We start from the raw sequence: 12,710 nt of genomic DNA on the forward strand, positions 1-12,710 counted from the left end.
ATCTTTATTCCTGTCTTGCCCCTAGGTTCTTCATGACCAATTTTTTTTCTTTTTTTTAGATTCCATATATATGTGTTAGCATACAGTATTTGTTTTTCTCTTACTTACTTCACTCTGTATGACAGACTCTAGGTCCATCCACCTCACTACAAATAACTCAATTTCGTTTCTTTTTATAAGCCACATCTTCTTGACTCTTAGATTGAAACAATCAATATAGTGAATCAAAGAGCAGAGTTTAAATTTATTCTTGATAAAATTCAGCTTGTCATTTCATAATTTTTTGTCCAGTGTGTTGATAATGCCTTTGGCTTCATATCCAATGCATCCCACTTTTGAGGTGGGCTAGGGTGAGCCCTCATGTGAGGTAAGATTCAGAAGCCTGGGCCCAGATTATAGAGTGGTCAGAAGTAGATCTAACCTGAGGACAAGTTCAACATGAGGACCCGTGAGAAGAGTTAAGGGTCAAGGTCAAAGAAATCATGTCCATCATCATTGTGATGGACAAAGGCAGAGCAAGAGGTCAGAGGATGAATTAATGCAGAAGTAGGACTAGAAGTGAGGTTAACATGAGGGCAAGGCAAGAGAGATCTGCATTTTGTCTGTTAAGAGGGCAAGGGTGCCCAGAGCGCTCTCTTCCTGGATGCTGGCTACAAGAAGTAATTACATTTAGATGCGTTCTTGAGGGTGGGGCTCCATGATGGGATTAGTATATTTACAGGAAGAGGAAGAGACCAGAGTTCACTCTCTTTGTCTGGTGAGGACACAGTGTGAAGGCAGACATCTGCAAGCCAAGAAAAGGGATCTTACCAGGAATGGAATCTGCTGGCACCTTGATCTTGGAACCCCTTAGCCTCCAGCACTGTGAGAGATAAATGTCTGTTGTGTAACCCACTTAGTCAATAGTATTTTGTTATAGCAACCTGAGTTAAGACAGATGTCATCAATTTTACCTTTTAAAAAAATGTGATAAAAATCACATAACATAAAATTTACCACCTTAACCATTTTTAAGTGTACAGTTCAGTAGTATTGTTCATTCACATTGTTGTCCAAGAGATCTCCAAATCTTTTTGATCTTTCAAAACTGAAATTCTATACCCATTAAACAACTCATTTCCTCTCAGTTTTACTTTTTAAAACAAAAAATTATCAAAGCAGCTAAAGAGAAACACCACCAGATATTTAAGAAACTGTACTTCAAAAGCAAAAACTAAAGTAGATGCAATTTGGCATATTTTCATTGCTTGCTAATTAGTATCCTCTTTTCCACTTAAGTCTTTGAAGAGAAAAAATGTAATTCCTTCTCCCATTTACATAGTTGAGCATTGAGAGCTTCAGGGGCTGGGACCCAGAATTTTGACTCTTGGTAGAAGGATCCCACTTAGTGTCCTTCACAGCTATGACTGGCACGTGGAAGAAACCTCAGAGGAGGACGTGTCTTTTCTCTGGTGGCATGCCCCAAAGGCTTATTAAGAACTGATTCCTAATGTCTTCCTTCTTGCTACTGAAGAAATTCCCTAGGGTTTTAGAATTCTTTCTTCCCAGAAAAGGATTTTTTTCATACTTTTTTCATATTCTTTTTTATTCACACTCTTTTTTTTTCATATTTCTTCCATACGGCTTGACCAAAGCCCATAGAGGAGATTGCTATCACATGCATTCCACATTTTCAAGCATGAAACATGGTCAGTATATTTGCCCTGATGAGAAAGGGCTCTCCAGTTCCTAAAAGTTATTTGCAATTCTCTAGTTTATCTACTAAACAATTTCTCCAAATGTGCAATTCTCCTGTAAATTTTGGTATTTTTTTAAAAATTATTTACTTTTAAATATTTATTTATTTATTTTGGCTGCTCTGGGTCTTAGTTGCGGCATGTGGGATCTTCATTACGGCATGTGGACTTCTAGTTGCAGTATGCAAACTCTTAGCTGTGGCATGCATGTGGGATCTAGTTCCCTGATCAGGGATAGAACCCGGGCCCCCTGCATTGGGAGCAAGGAGTCTTACCCACTGGACCAGCAGGGAAGTCCCAGTGGTTGTTTCTTTAAAATATAGATTGCTCTTTGAAAGTGCTAGGAGTTATTGATCTTTACATATACACTGCAGCTTTTTAAAGTGGAAATAGTTTTATATTCTCTGAAAATATATGACGTAAAAAAAATTCAGAGGTTAGAATCCAAATAAAAGTCCTACTGCAATCATACTCTCAGATATTATCCTTTATGCATTAAAAATGAAAGCAACAGGGCTTCCCTGGTGGCGCAGTGGTTGAGAGTCCGCCTGCCGATGCAGGGGACACGCGTTCGTGCCCCGGTCCGGGAAGATCCCACATGCCGCGGAGCGGCTGGGCCCGTGAGCCATGGCCGCTGAGCCTGCGTGTCCGGAGCCTGTGCTCCACAACGGGAGAGGCCACAACAGTGAGAGGCCTGTGTACTGCAAAAAAAACCCCAAAAAACAAAAGCAACAAATATTTAAACAGAATTTAACAAGAGCTTTTTTGTATCAGTTCAACAGAATGTGTTTACCATGTCCATGAGCTGCTGTAGAATGTGACATTGTTTTTGAAGTTGTGTGGTTGAGGACCAAGATTCCAGAGTCAGAGAGACGTGGACTTGACTGAAGTCTCTCCCACTTACTAGCTGTGTACCCTGGAGCAACTTACTTTATTTCTCTAATGCTCAGTGTCCTCATCTTTGATGTAAGGATGATAATAATCTTCAGTGTAGGGATAATTACTCACAGGCTTGTGGGATGATGTGATGTAGAACATCTGAGTACCTAGCATTAGTGCCTGTGATATAGCAGATGCTCAATATTGGTGGTATCATAATTACTGTATCAGTTTTTAAAATTTTAGTTGTGGTAAAATACACATAACAAAATTTACACTTAACAGTTTTTAAGTGTACAGTTCAGTGGTATTAAGAACATTCACATTATTATATAACCATCACCACCATCCCTATACTAATTGTTAATATGGTTTTGATGCCCTCTCCTGAAAAAAAAAAAAATAAAAGCATGAATTTACCTCTTCTGTGTGAGGCTTTGTCAGAATAGACTCCTTCCTAGTCTCTCAAAATCTTTTGAAACATGGTCAAATCTGTCTGTGTCTATATTTTGAAAACCCCTTCGTGTGACGTGATCAAGGCATCGGACTGATTCTGGTGTTACCTTGTATTTGTAGCTTTAGAGGTGGGGGCTAAACAGACCTGCTCAGCTACTCTAGGGTAAAAGTAATTCCCAGATGCCCTCACTGACACTTTGCAGTGTCTTCCTCAGCTGACGTTTCTGACCGCTGCCGACCTAGGCTGTGCTAATGGAGGTTTATAAAGGCCTCCACAATTCCTATGGTAACCCAGGAGAAAGGCTGTTGCCATGGGGACTAGTCAAGCCTATATGAACCTTCCATCCCCATCAGACAGATGAGAATGATGTGAGAATGAATCCTTTACTACTTCACCTTCTGAAATTGCTAACAATTACCTCTGTTTTAGGAAAAGGATTCATCATTTCTTTCAGGTGGAAACTCATTCACATTTTCAGCTTGAAAGAAGTATTATTTAAAAGCTTTCTTGATCTTGGTTTCAACCAAAGTCACCCAGAGAATGAAATGGCTGGTGATAAAACCACTTCAAAATTTCTGCACTGTTACCAGCCACTAAATAACATTTGTCACAGGCATGTGAACTCCATTTTGTTTTAAAAGAATAATATGTTTTTTTGAAATATATTAACCCTAAGCATATGTCTATTAATGCATTTTCACATTGTTTTATAATTGATTCTAGAAGAATCTGAGCTCCCCAAAGACAGGGTCTATGCTTTATTTACCTCCATGACCCCAGCATCTAACCCGTTATGTTGCAATATGAGGGATTCAGCAAATGAATGAATGAATCAGTCTATCAATGTACACCCTCATGTTGATGATGGTAGGGATAGTGGGTATTGGTGTTCAAGTATGTAATAGAAGCTACCTGTAAAACATTTATTCATTTATTAAAAGACAGTTTGTTAATGCTTACCAGCTTCATTTATTCAACAATGGCACAGTTCCTGCTTTTAATTCATGGAGCTAATCTTTAGGTGTATAACACTGAACCGGACAAAGTCCCCATCTTCCTGGAGCTCCTGGTCTGCAGGCAGAGACAGACATATATAAAATGAGATTGGTGTTAGAGTAGAAGCATAATCACCAAAACCATTTTTAATTAGGACTGGGGCTCAGGGAGAGAGAAGATGAAGTTTGAGCTGGGCCTTGATGGATCAGTAGGAGTTTTATAGGGAGATGAGGCAGGTAAAAGGTGGTTTTGTGGGAAGGATGAGATGAACCATTTAAGGCAGCAGGAAGAGCATATGTTTAAGAACATAGCGCATTGAGGGAGTGGTAAATATTCTGAGGTGACTGAAATATAGATTTTGTGAAGGATGAGGCAGGAGGCTGACCTGTAGCCAGATTATTATGTGTCTAATATGCTATTCTTACCCGCATTCTCCTCGTGGGAAAGTGGGCACTGAGAGCCTGGGCCTGGTGTGGGGATCTGGACGTCAGAGCTGCGTGAGGACCTACCCCCAGATATGGTGTGGAGAGGGCCCACAGAGTACTTCCAGGAAGTAAGGCAGGCCCAGGCCCAGAGTTACAGCATGAGAAGGTCCACCATTCAGAGGGTCAAAGGACCAGACCTGACTTTGGCATGGCCAAGAGGAGTGGCAGCATTGGAGAAGGTGGCCAGGAGGTTGGGTCTGTTGTTAGAGCCAATTCTCTTTTAGAGGGTGCTTATGCTCCTGCCTGCAGCTGGCCTGAATTGGGACAACACAAAGGAATTTAAAGATTTTTTTCAGTAGAGGTTAGACATATTCACAGAATTCATATCTGTGTTTTACATACATCCTTCTAATGCAGGCAATAAGTAAGATGGGCAGAAGGGGAAAACCTGGAGCTAGGGGCAGAGGTCCAGGGAGAAATCAGTAAATAGCTCTAGCATGGAGAAGGGAGATGAGTTCTCTCCTTCTTTTCTTTCAAATATTTACTGATCACTTATTTGCTGTGGGTTGTGCTAGGTTCTAGGAATGCAGAGATGTATAAGATATGGGCCTGCCCAGAAGTTTCTCTGAGTCTGCTGAGAGACATGCTCAAGTAAAATATGAATCATTATGTAGTCTGGTATATCAAGAAGTATATCAGGTAGGCTTGGCACATGGCTGGCTTTTAAACCCTTATTGAAAGAATGAATTAATTAGAATTGACAGTTGTTTAACGTTTGCTGTAGAGGGCAAGAGACAGGAAGTGGTTGAGGATAATCTGATGTAGTTTCTGTAACAGAGCAGATGGTGAGCCAAGAAGGCAGAACTATAGGAAGAATATTGGGCAGCAGGGAAGACCATGCTTCCAGTGCTATCATAATAAGGAAGCAAATTTCAGGCTGGTGAGAAAGATGTCTTGGAGGCTGAGGTTCTTATGTGCTTACTTTTTTAAGTGTAAGGTAATCTGTGTCTTGCCTATATGAAGGACACATGCAGAAGGTGGCTATTAGCCATTCTGTCAGCAAGAGATAATAATTTTGCTTTGCTTTCTCTCAGTCTATCCCTCTTTAGCGTTCATCTTTCCAGTTTGTATAACCCTGGGTAGTTAAAGCATTCCCATATGCATCACTTTCATTACTTAGCCATTTGAGGGTTTTGTGGTATTGTGGAAAGTGCATAAAATTAGGGATCAAAGGCATTAAGTTCAAAACCCACCTTATCACTCATTACCTGTGTGACTTGGGCCAATATTTAATCCTTTCTGAGTTCAACTTTCTTCCATGTAAAGTGGGAATAATAAGTGCCCTGCTTCCCTCCCAGGATTCTTATAAATAACAAATGAAAAATGTTTTGTGAAGTGTAAAGTTCAGTGCAGCCAAGAGTTGCCATCATTACTTGGGGAGCTCTTTCCTTACTTTCTTTAGTTGTGCTGCATCTTTCTCAAGTAATATGTAAAACAGACACCCTGAGCTTTTTCCTTGCCTTAAACTGACACTGTAAGAGTCAGGGATTGGTGATGGTGTAAAGCTCAGGGATTGAGTAAGGACATCTGTGGTCTGTTTTGGACATTACTTGACCCTCCTCTCCAAAAAGGGCAGAAAATTTGTTTTTTTTTAAACTACATTAAACTGTGCCCAATTTAAACTGCTTCATCCAAATGTCACACATTTAGGGTAGAAATAGGAATAATGGAAGGAAGCTACACAAAGGAAGATTTTATTCAATAATAAAAAAAAGTCCTCACAATTAGGGTAGCAAAAAAATTGGAGGGACTTCTTGAAGTGGCACTGAGTGGTTCCTGGCATATCATGGAGAGTTCTTAATAAATTATTAACTATCATTTATCTTACAGTTATTTCATAGACTTCCAGAGTAAGAAGGTACCAAGGATGCACTGCCTTTATCAAAATGATTTAGAAAGTGTTATCTCTTTTTCTACACACCAGAAGAAATTATATAAAATTGGTGTCATTTCTTTCTTAAATGTTTAGGATAATTTACATCTGGGCGTGGAGTTTTCTTTGCGGAATATTTTTTAATAGCATATTCAATTTATTTAATAGAAATAGAATTTTCACATTTCTAAAATTCATTTTGTTTCTGTTTTAGAAAGCTGTGCTCTAGGAATTTATCTATTTCATCAAAGTTTTCAGACTTATCGGCACAAAATTTTTCATAATACCTTGTTCCTATCATTTTTATTCCTGTAGGTTCAGTAGTGATGTACTCTCTTTCGTTCCTGATACAGCAGATTTGTCCATATTTCTTTTTATTTAATGAATCTTGCCAGGAGTTTTATCAATTTTATCAGTCTTTTCAAGGAAACATACTTTGGTTTTGTTCATTCTGTTTTTTGTATATTTGTTTTCTGTTTCATTAATTTCTCCTCTTTATTGTTTTCTTCCTTCTTTTTAGAGTTTATTTTGCTGTTCTTTCTTCTAAGTTCTTGAGACCGATACATAGGTCATTGATTTTTAGTTCTTATTATTTTCTAATATAAGCCTTTAGATGTATTTTCCTCTCAGTACAGTTTTTTTTTTTCAGTACAGTTTTAACCTCTCCCAAGTTTTCATATGCTGTATAATTTTTATCATTCAATTAAACATATGTTTTAATTTCCATTATCATTACTTCTTTGACCCATGAGTGTTATAAGAATTATATTGCTTAATTTCCAAATATAGGGGAATTTTTGAGTCATCTTTTCATAACTGATGTCTAACTTAATTCCACTGTGGTCAGAAAACATACTTTATTTCAATTCTTTGAAATTTGTTAAAGCTTATGGTTTAGCATAGCATGCTCCTCATGCACTTCAAAAGAGCGTATATTCCATCTTTGTCTGCTGTGTTCTATGTTTCAATTAGGTTAAATTTGTTAATTGCATTAGTTAGGTCTTCTTTGTTTTTACTGATTTTTTCCTGCTATTTGTTATTATGAGAAGTATATTAAGTTTTCCGTAATGATGCACATTTAGCTATTTATTTTCATTCTGTAAAATTTTGCCTTATTTTGAAACTATATTATTGGGTGCATATAAATTTAGAAATTGTTGTATCTTCCTGGTATAACAACCTTTTATTATTATCAAAAGTATCTGTTATTTCTGGCAATGATTTTTTTCTAAAAATTTACTTTGATATTTACATAGCTGTATCAACTATCTTTTGGTTAGTGTTTGTATGATATATCTTCTCTATCCTTTTACTTTTAATCTTTCTCTGTACCTATATTTAAAACTCTTATAAGCACCTATGAATAGGTTTTATATTTTGTTTTTATTGTTTCTAATCTTTGTCTTCTAATAAAAGTATTTAGTATTTATATTTATGTAAGTGATATATTTATATATATTTTAGTTTATGCCTATAATTAAAATTTTTTTCTATTTGTTCTCCCTGTTTTATGTTTGTTTTTTTCTTTTTCCCCACTTTTGGATTAACAAACTTCTTTTATTGTTACTGTTACATTTTCGCTCTCTATTAGTTTGTGTGTAGGATACTCTTCTACATACTCTCAAAACAAACATCAAAATCCATAGGCTCCTTTAGAAATTTTCTAATTGTCTTAATAATGTCTTTTACAGATCCAGGATACAATCATGGTCTTGTGTTGCATTTAGTCATCGTGTCATTTTAGCCTGGAATAGTTCTTTACTCTTCCCTTATCTTTCATGACATTGACATTTTTGAAGAGTTTAGTCCCATAATTTTGTAGAATGTTTCCCAATTTGGATTTCTCTAATTCTTCTAATGATTAGATTCAGGTTATGTATGTTTGTTATGAAAATCATAAAAGCGTTGACATGTTCTGTTCCATGCATCACATCAGGTGGCATGTAATGTTGATTTGTTCCATTACTGGTGTTGTTTAGTTTTGTCACTTGGTTAAGATGGTGTCTGCAAGGTTATCCACTCTAAGATTGATTAATAGTGAGGGACCTTCAAGATGGTGGAGGAGTAAGACGTGGAGATCACCTACCTCCCCACAAATACATCAGAAATACATCTACATGTGGAACAACTCCTACAGAACACCTACTGAACACTGGCAGAAGACTTCAGACTTCCCAAAAAGCAAGAAACTCCCCATGTACCTGGATAGGGCAAAAGAAAAAAGAGAAAACAGAGACAACAGGATAGGGACGGGACGTGCACCTTTGGGAGAGAGCTGTGAAGGAGGAAAAGTTTCCACACACTAGGAAGCCCCTTCACTGGCAGAGACGGGGAATGGGCGGGGGGGTGGGGACAAGCTTCAGAGCCTGCAGAGGGCAAAGCGGAGAGATTCCCGCACAGAGGATCGGTGCCGACCGGCACTCACCAGCCCGAGACGCTTGTCTGCTCACCCGCGGGGGCGGGTGGGGGCTAGGAGCTGAGGCTTGGGCTTCAGAGGTCAGATCCCAGGGAGAGGACTGGAGTTGGCTGCATGAACACAGCCTGAAGAGGGCTAGTGCACCACAGCTAGCTGGGAGGGAGTACAAGAAAAAGTCTGGAGCTGCCTAAGAGACAAGTACCATTGTTTTGGGATGCGCGAGGAGAGGGGATTCAGAGCACCACCTAGACGAGCTCCACAGACAGGTGCGAGCCACGGCTGTCAGTGTGGACACCTGAGACCGGCCTGAAACGCTAAGGCTGCTACTGCAGCCACCAAGAAGCCTGTGTGCAAGCACAGGTCACTATCCACGCCTCCCCTCCCGGGAGCCTGTGCAGCCCGCCACTGCCAGGGTCCCGTGATCCAGGGACAGCTTCCCCAGGAGAACACACTGTGTGCCTCAGGCTGTTGCAACATCACGCTGGCCTCTGCCACTGCAGGGTGGCCTCTCCCTCCCCACAGCCTGAGTGAGCCAGAGCCCCCTAATCAGCTGCTACTTTAACCCTGTCCTGTCTGGGCGGGGAACAGACACCCTCAGGCAACCTACATGCAGAGGAGGGGCAAAATCCAAAGCCAGACCCCAGGAGCTGTGCAAACAAAGAAGAGAAAAGGAAATTTCTCCCAGCAGCCTCAGGAGCAGCAGATTAAATCTTCACAATCAACTTGATGTACCCTGCATCTATGGAATACCTGAAGAGACAAGGAATCATCCAAAATTGAGGTGGTGGACTTTGGGAGCAGCTATAGACTTGGGGTTTGCTTTCTGAATCTAAATTGTTTCTGGTTTTATGTTTATCTTAGTCTAGTATTTAGAGCTAATTATCATTGGTTGATTTGTTTATTGATTTGGTTGCTCTCTTTATTTTATATATATATATATATATATTTTTTTTTTTTCCTTTCTTTCTTTTTCTGAGTATGTGTGTGTATGCTTCTTTGTATGGTTTTGTCTGTATAGCTTTGCTTTTACCATTTGTGCTAGGATCTATCTGTCCGTTTTCTTGGGGATTTTTGGTGTATAGTTTTCAGCACTTGTTACCATTGGTGGATTTGTTTTTTCGTTTGGTTGCTCTCTTCTTTATTTCTTTTTTTTAAATAACTTTTTTATTTTTAATATTTTAAAAAATTCTTTATTTGAATAACTTTATTTTATTTTTTCTTTCTTTCTTTCTTTTTCTCACTTTTCTTCTGAGCCATGTGGCTGACAGGGTCTTGGTGCTCCAGCTGGGTGTCAATCCTGAGCCTCTGAGGTGGGAGAGCCAATTTCAGGACATTTATCCACCAGAGACCTGCCAGCCCCATGTAATATCAAACAGCGAGAGGTCTCCCAGAGATCTCCATCTCAACGCTATGACCCAGCTCCACTCAATGACCAGCAAGCTACAGTGCTGGATACCCCATGCGAAACAACTAGCAAGACAGGAACACAACCCCATCCATTAGCAGGGAGGTTGCCTAAAATCATAATAAGTTCACAGACACCTCAAAACACACCACCAAATGCAGTCTTGCCCACCAGAAAAACAAGATCCAGCCTCATCCACCAGAGCACAGGCACCAGTCCCCTCCACCAGGAACGCTACACAACCAACTGAGCCAACCTTACCCACTGGGGGCAGACACCAAAAACAATGGGAACTACGAACCTGCAGCCTGCGAAAAGGAGACCCCAAATGCAGTATGTTAAGCAAAATGAGAAGACAGAGAAATGGCACAGCAGATGAAGAAGCAAGGTAAAAACCCACCAGACCAAAAAAATGAAGAGGAAATAGGCAGTCTGCCTGCAAAAGAATTCAGAGTAATGATAGTAAAGATGATCCAAAATTTTGGAAATACAATGGAGAAAATACAAGAAAAGTTTAACAAGGATCTAGAAGAACTAAAGAGCGAACAAACAATGGTGAACAACAGAATAAATGAAATTAAAAATTCTCTAGAAGGAATCAATAGCAGAATAACTGAGGCAGAAGAACGGATAAGTGACCAGGCAGATAAAATAGTAGAAATAACTACCATAGAGCAGAATAAAGAAAAAAGAATGAAAAGAATTGAGGACAGTCTCAGAGACCTCTGGGACAACATTAAACCCACTATCATGGGCTTCCCTGGTGGCGCAGTGGTTGAGAGTCCGCCTGCCGATGCGGGGGACACGGATTCGTGCCCCGGTCCGGGAAGATCCCACATGCCGCGGAGCGGCTGGGCCCGTGAGCCATGGCCACTGAGCCTGCGCGTCCGGAGCCTGTGCTCCGCAATGGGAGAGGCCACAACAGTGAGAGGCCCGTGTACCACAAAAAAGAAAAAAAAAAACCCGCTATCATTCAAATTGTAGGGGTCCCAGAAGAAGAAGAGAAAAAGAAAGGGACTGAGAAAATATTTGAAGAGATTATAGTTGAAACTTCCCTAATATGGGAAAGGAAATAGTCAAGTCCAGAAAGCTCAGAGAGTCCCATACAGGATAAACTCAAGGAAAAGCATGCCAAGACACATATTAATCAAACTATCAAAAATAAATACAAAGAAAAAATATTAAAAGCAGCAAGGGAAAAACAACAAATAACACACAAGGGAATCCCCATAAGGTTAACAGCTGAACTTTCAGCAGAAACTCTGCAAGCCAGAAGGGAGTGGCAGGACATATTTAAAGTGGTGAAAGGGAAAAATGTACAACCCAGCAAGGATCTCATTCAGATATGATGGAGAAATTAAAACCTTAACAGGCAAGCAAAAGCTAAGAGAATTCAGTGCCACCAAACCAGCTTTACAACAAATGCTAAAGGAATTCTCTCGGCAGGAAACACAAGAGAAGGAAAAGACCTCCAATAACAAACCCAAAACAATTAAGAAAATGGTAACTGGTACATACATATGGATAACAACCTTAAATGTAAATGGATTAAATGCTCCAACCAAAAGACATAGACTGGCTGGATGGATACAAAAACAAGACCCGTACATATGCTGTCTATAAGAGACCCACTTGAGACCTAGGGACATACAGACTGAAAGTGAGGGGATGAAAAAAGATATTCCATGCAAATGGAAATCAAAAGAAAGCTGGAGTAGCAATTCTCATATCAGACAAAATAGATTTTAAAATAAAGACTATTGCAAGAGACAAAGAAGGACACTGCATAATGATCAAGGGATCAATCCAAGAAGAAGATATAACAATTGTAAATATTTATGCACCCAACATAGGAGCACGTCAATACATAAGGCAAATGCTAACAGCCATAAAAGGGGAAACAGACAGTAACACATTCATAGTAGGGGACTTTAACACCCCACTTTCACCAATGGACAGATCATCCAAAATGAAACTAAATAAGGAAACACAAGCTTTAAATGATGCATTAAACAAGACGGACTTAATTGATATTTACAAAAAATACAAAAACAACAGAATACACTTTCTTCTCAAGTGCTCATGGAACATTCTCCAGGACAGATCATATCTTGGATCACAAATCAAGCCTTGGTAAATTTAAGGAAATTGAAATCGTATCAGGTATCTTTTCTGACAACAATGCTATGAGAATAGATATCAATTACAGGAAAAAAATCTGTGAAAAACACAAACACATGGAGGCTAAGCAGTACACTATTAAATAACCAAGAGATCACTGAAGAAATCAAAGAGGAAATCAAAAAATACCTAGAAACAAATGACAATGAAAACACAATGAACCAAAACCTATGGGATGCAGCAAATGCATTCTAAGAGGGAAGTTTATAGCAATACAATCCTACCTCAAGGAACAAGAAACATCTCAAATAAACAATCTAACCTTACACCTAAAGCAGTTAG

Source organism: Lipotes vexillifer, unplaced genomic scaffold, assembly GCF_000442215.2.
Source record: "Lipotes vexillifer unplaced genomic scaffold, Lipotes_vexillifer_v1.1 scaffold809, whole genome shotgun sequence".
NCBI lineage: Eukaryota > Metazoa > Chordata > Mammalia > Artiodactyla > Lipotidae > Lipotes > Lipotes vexillifer.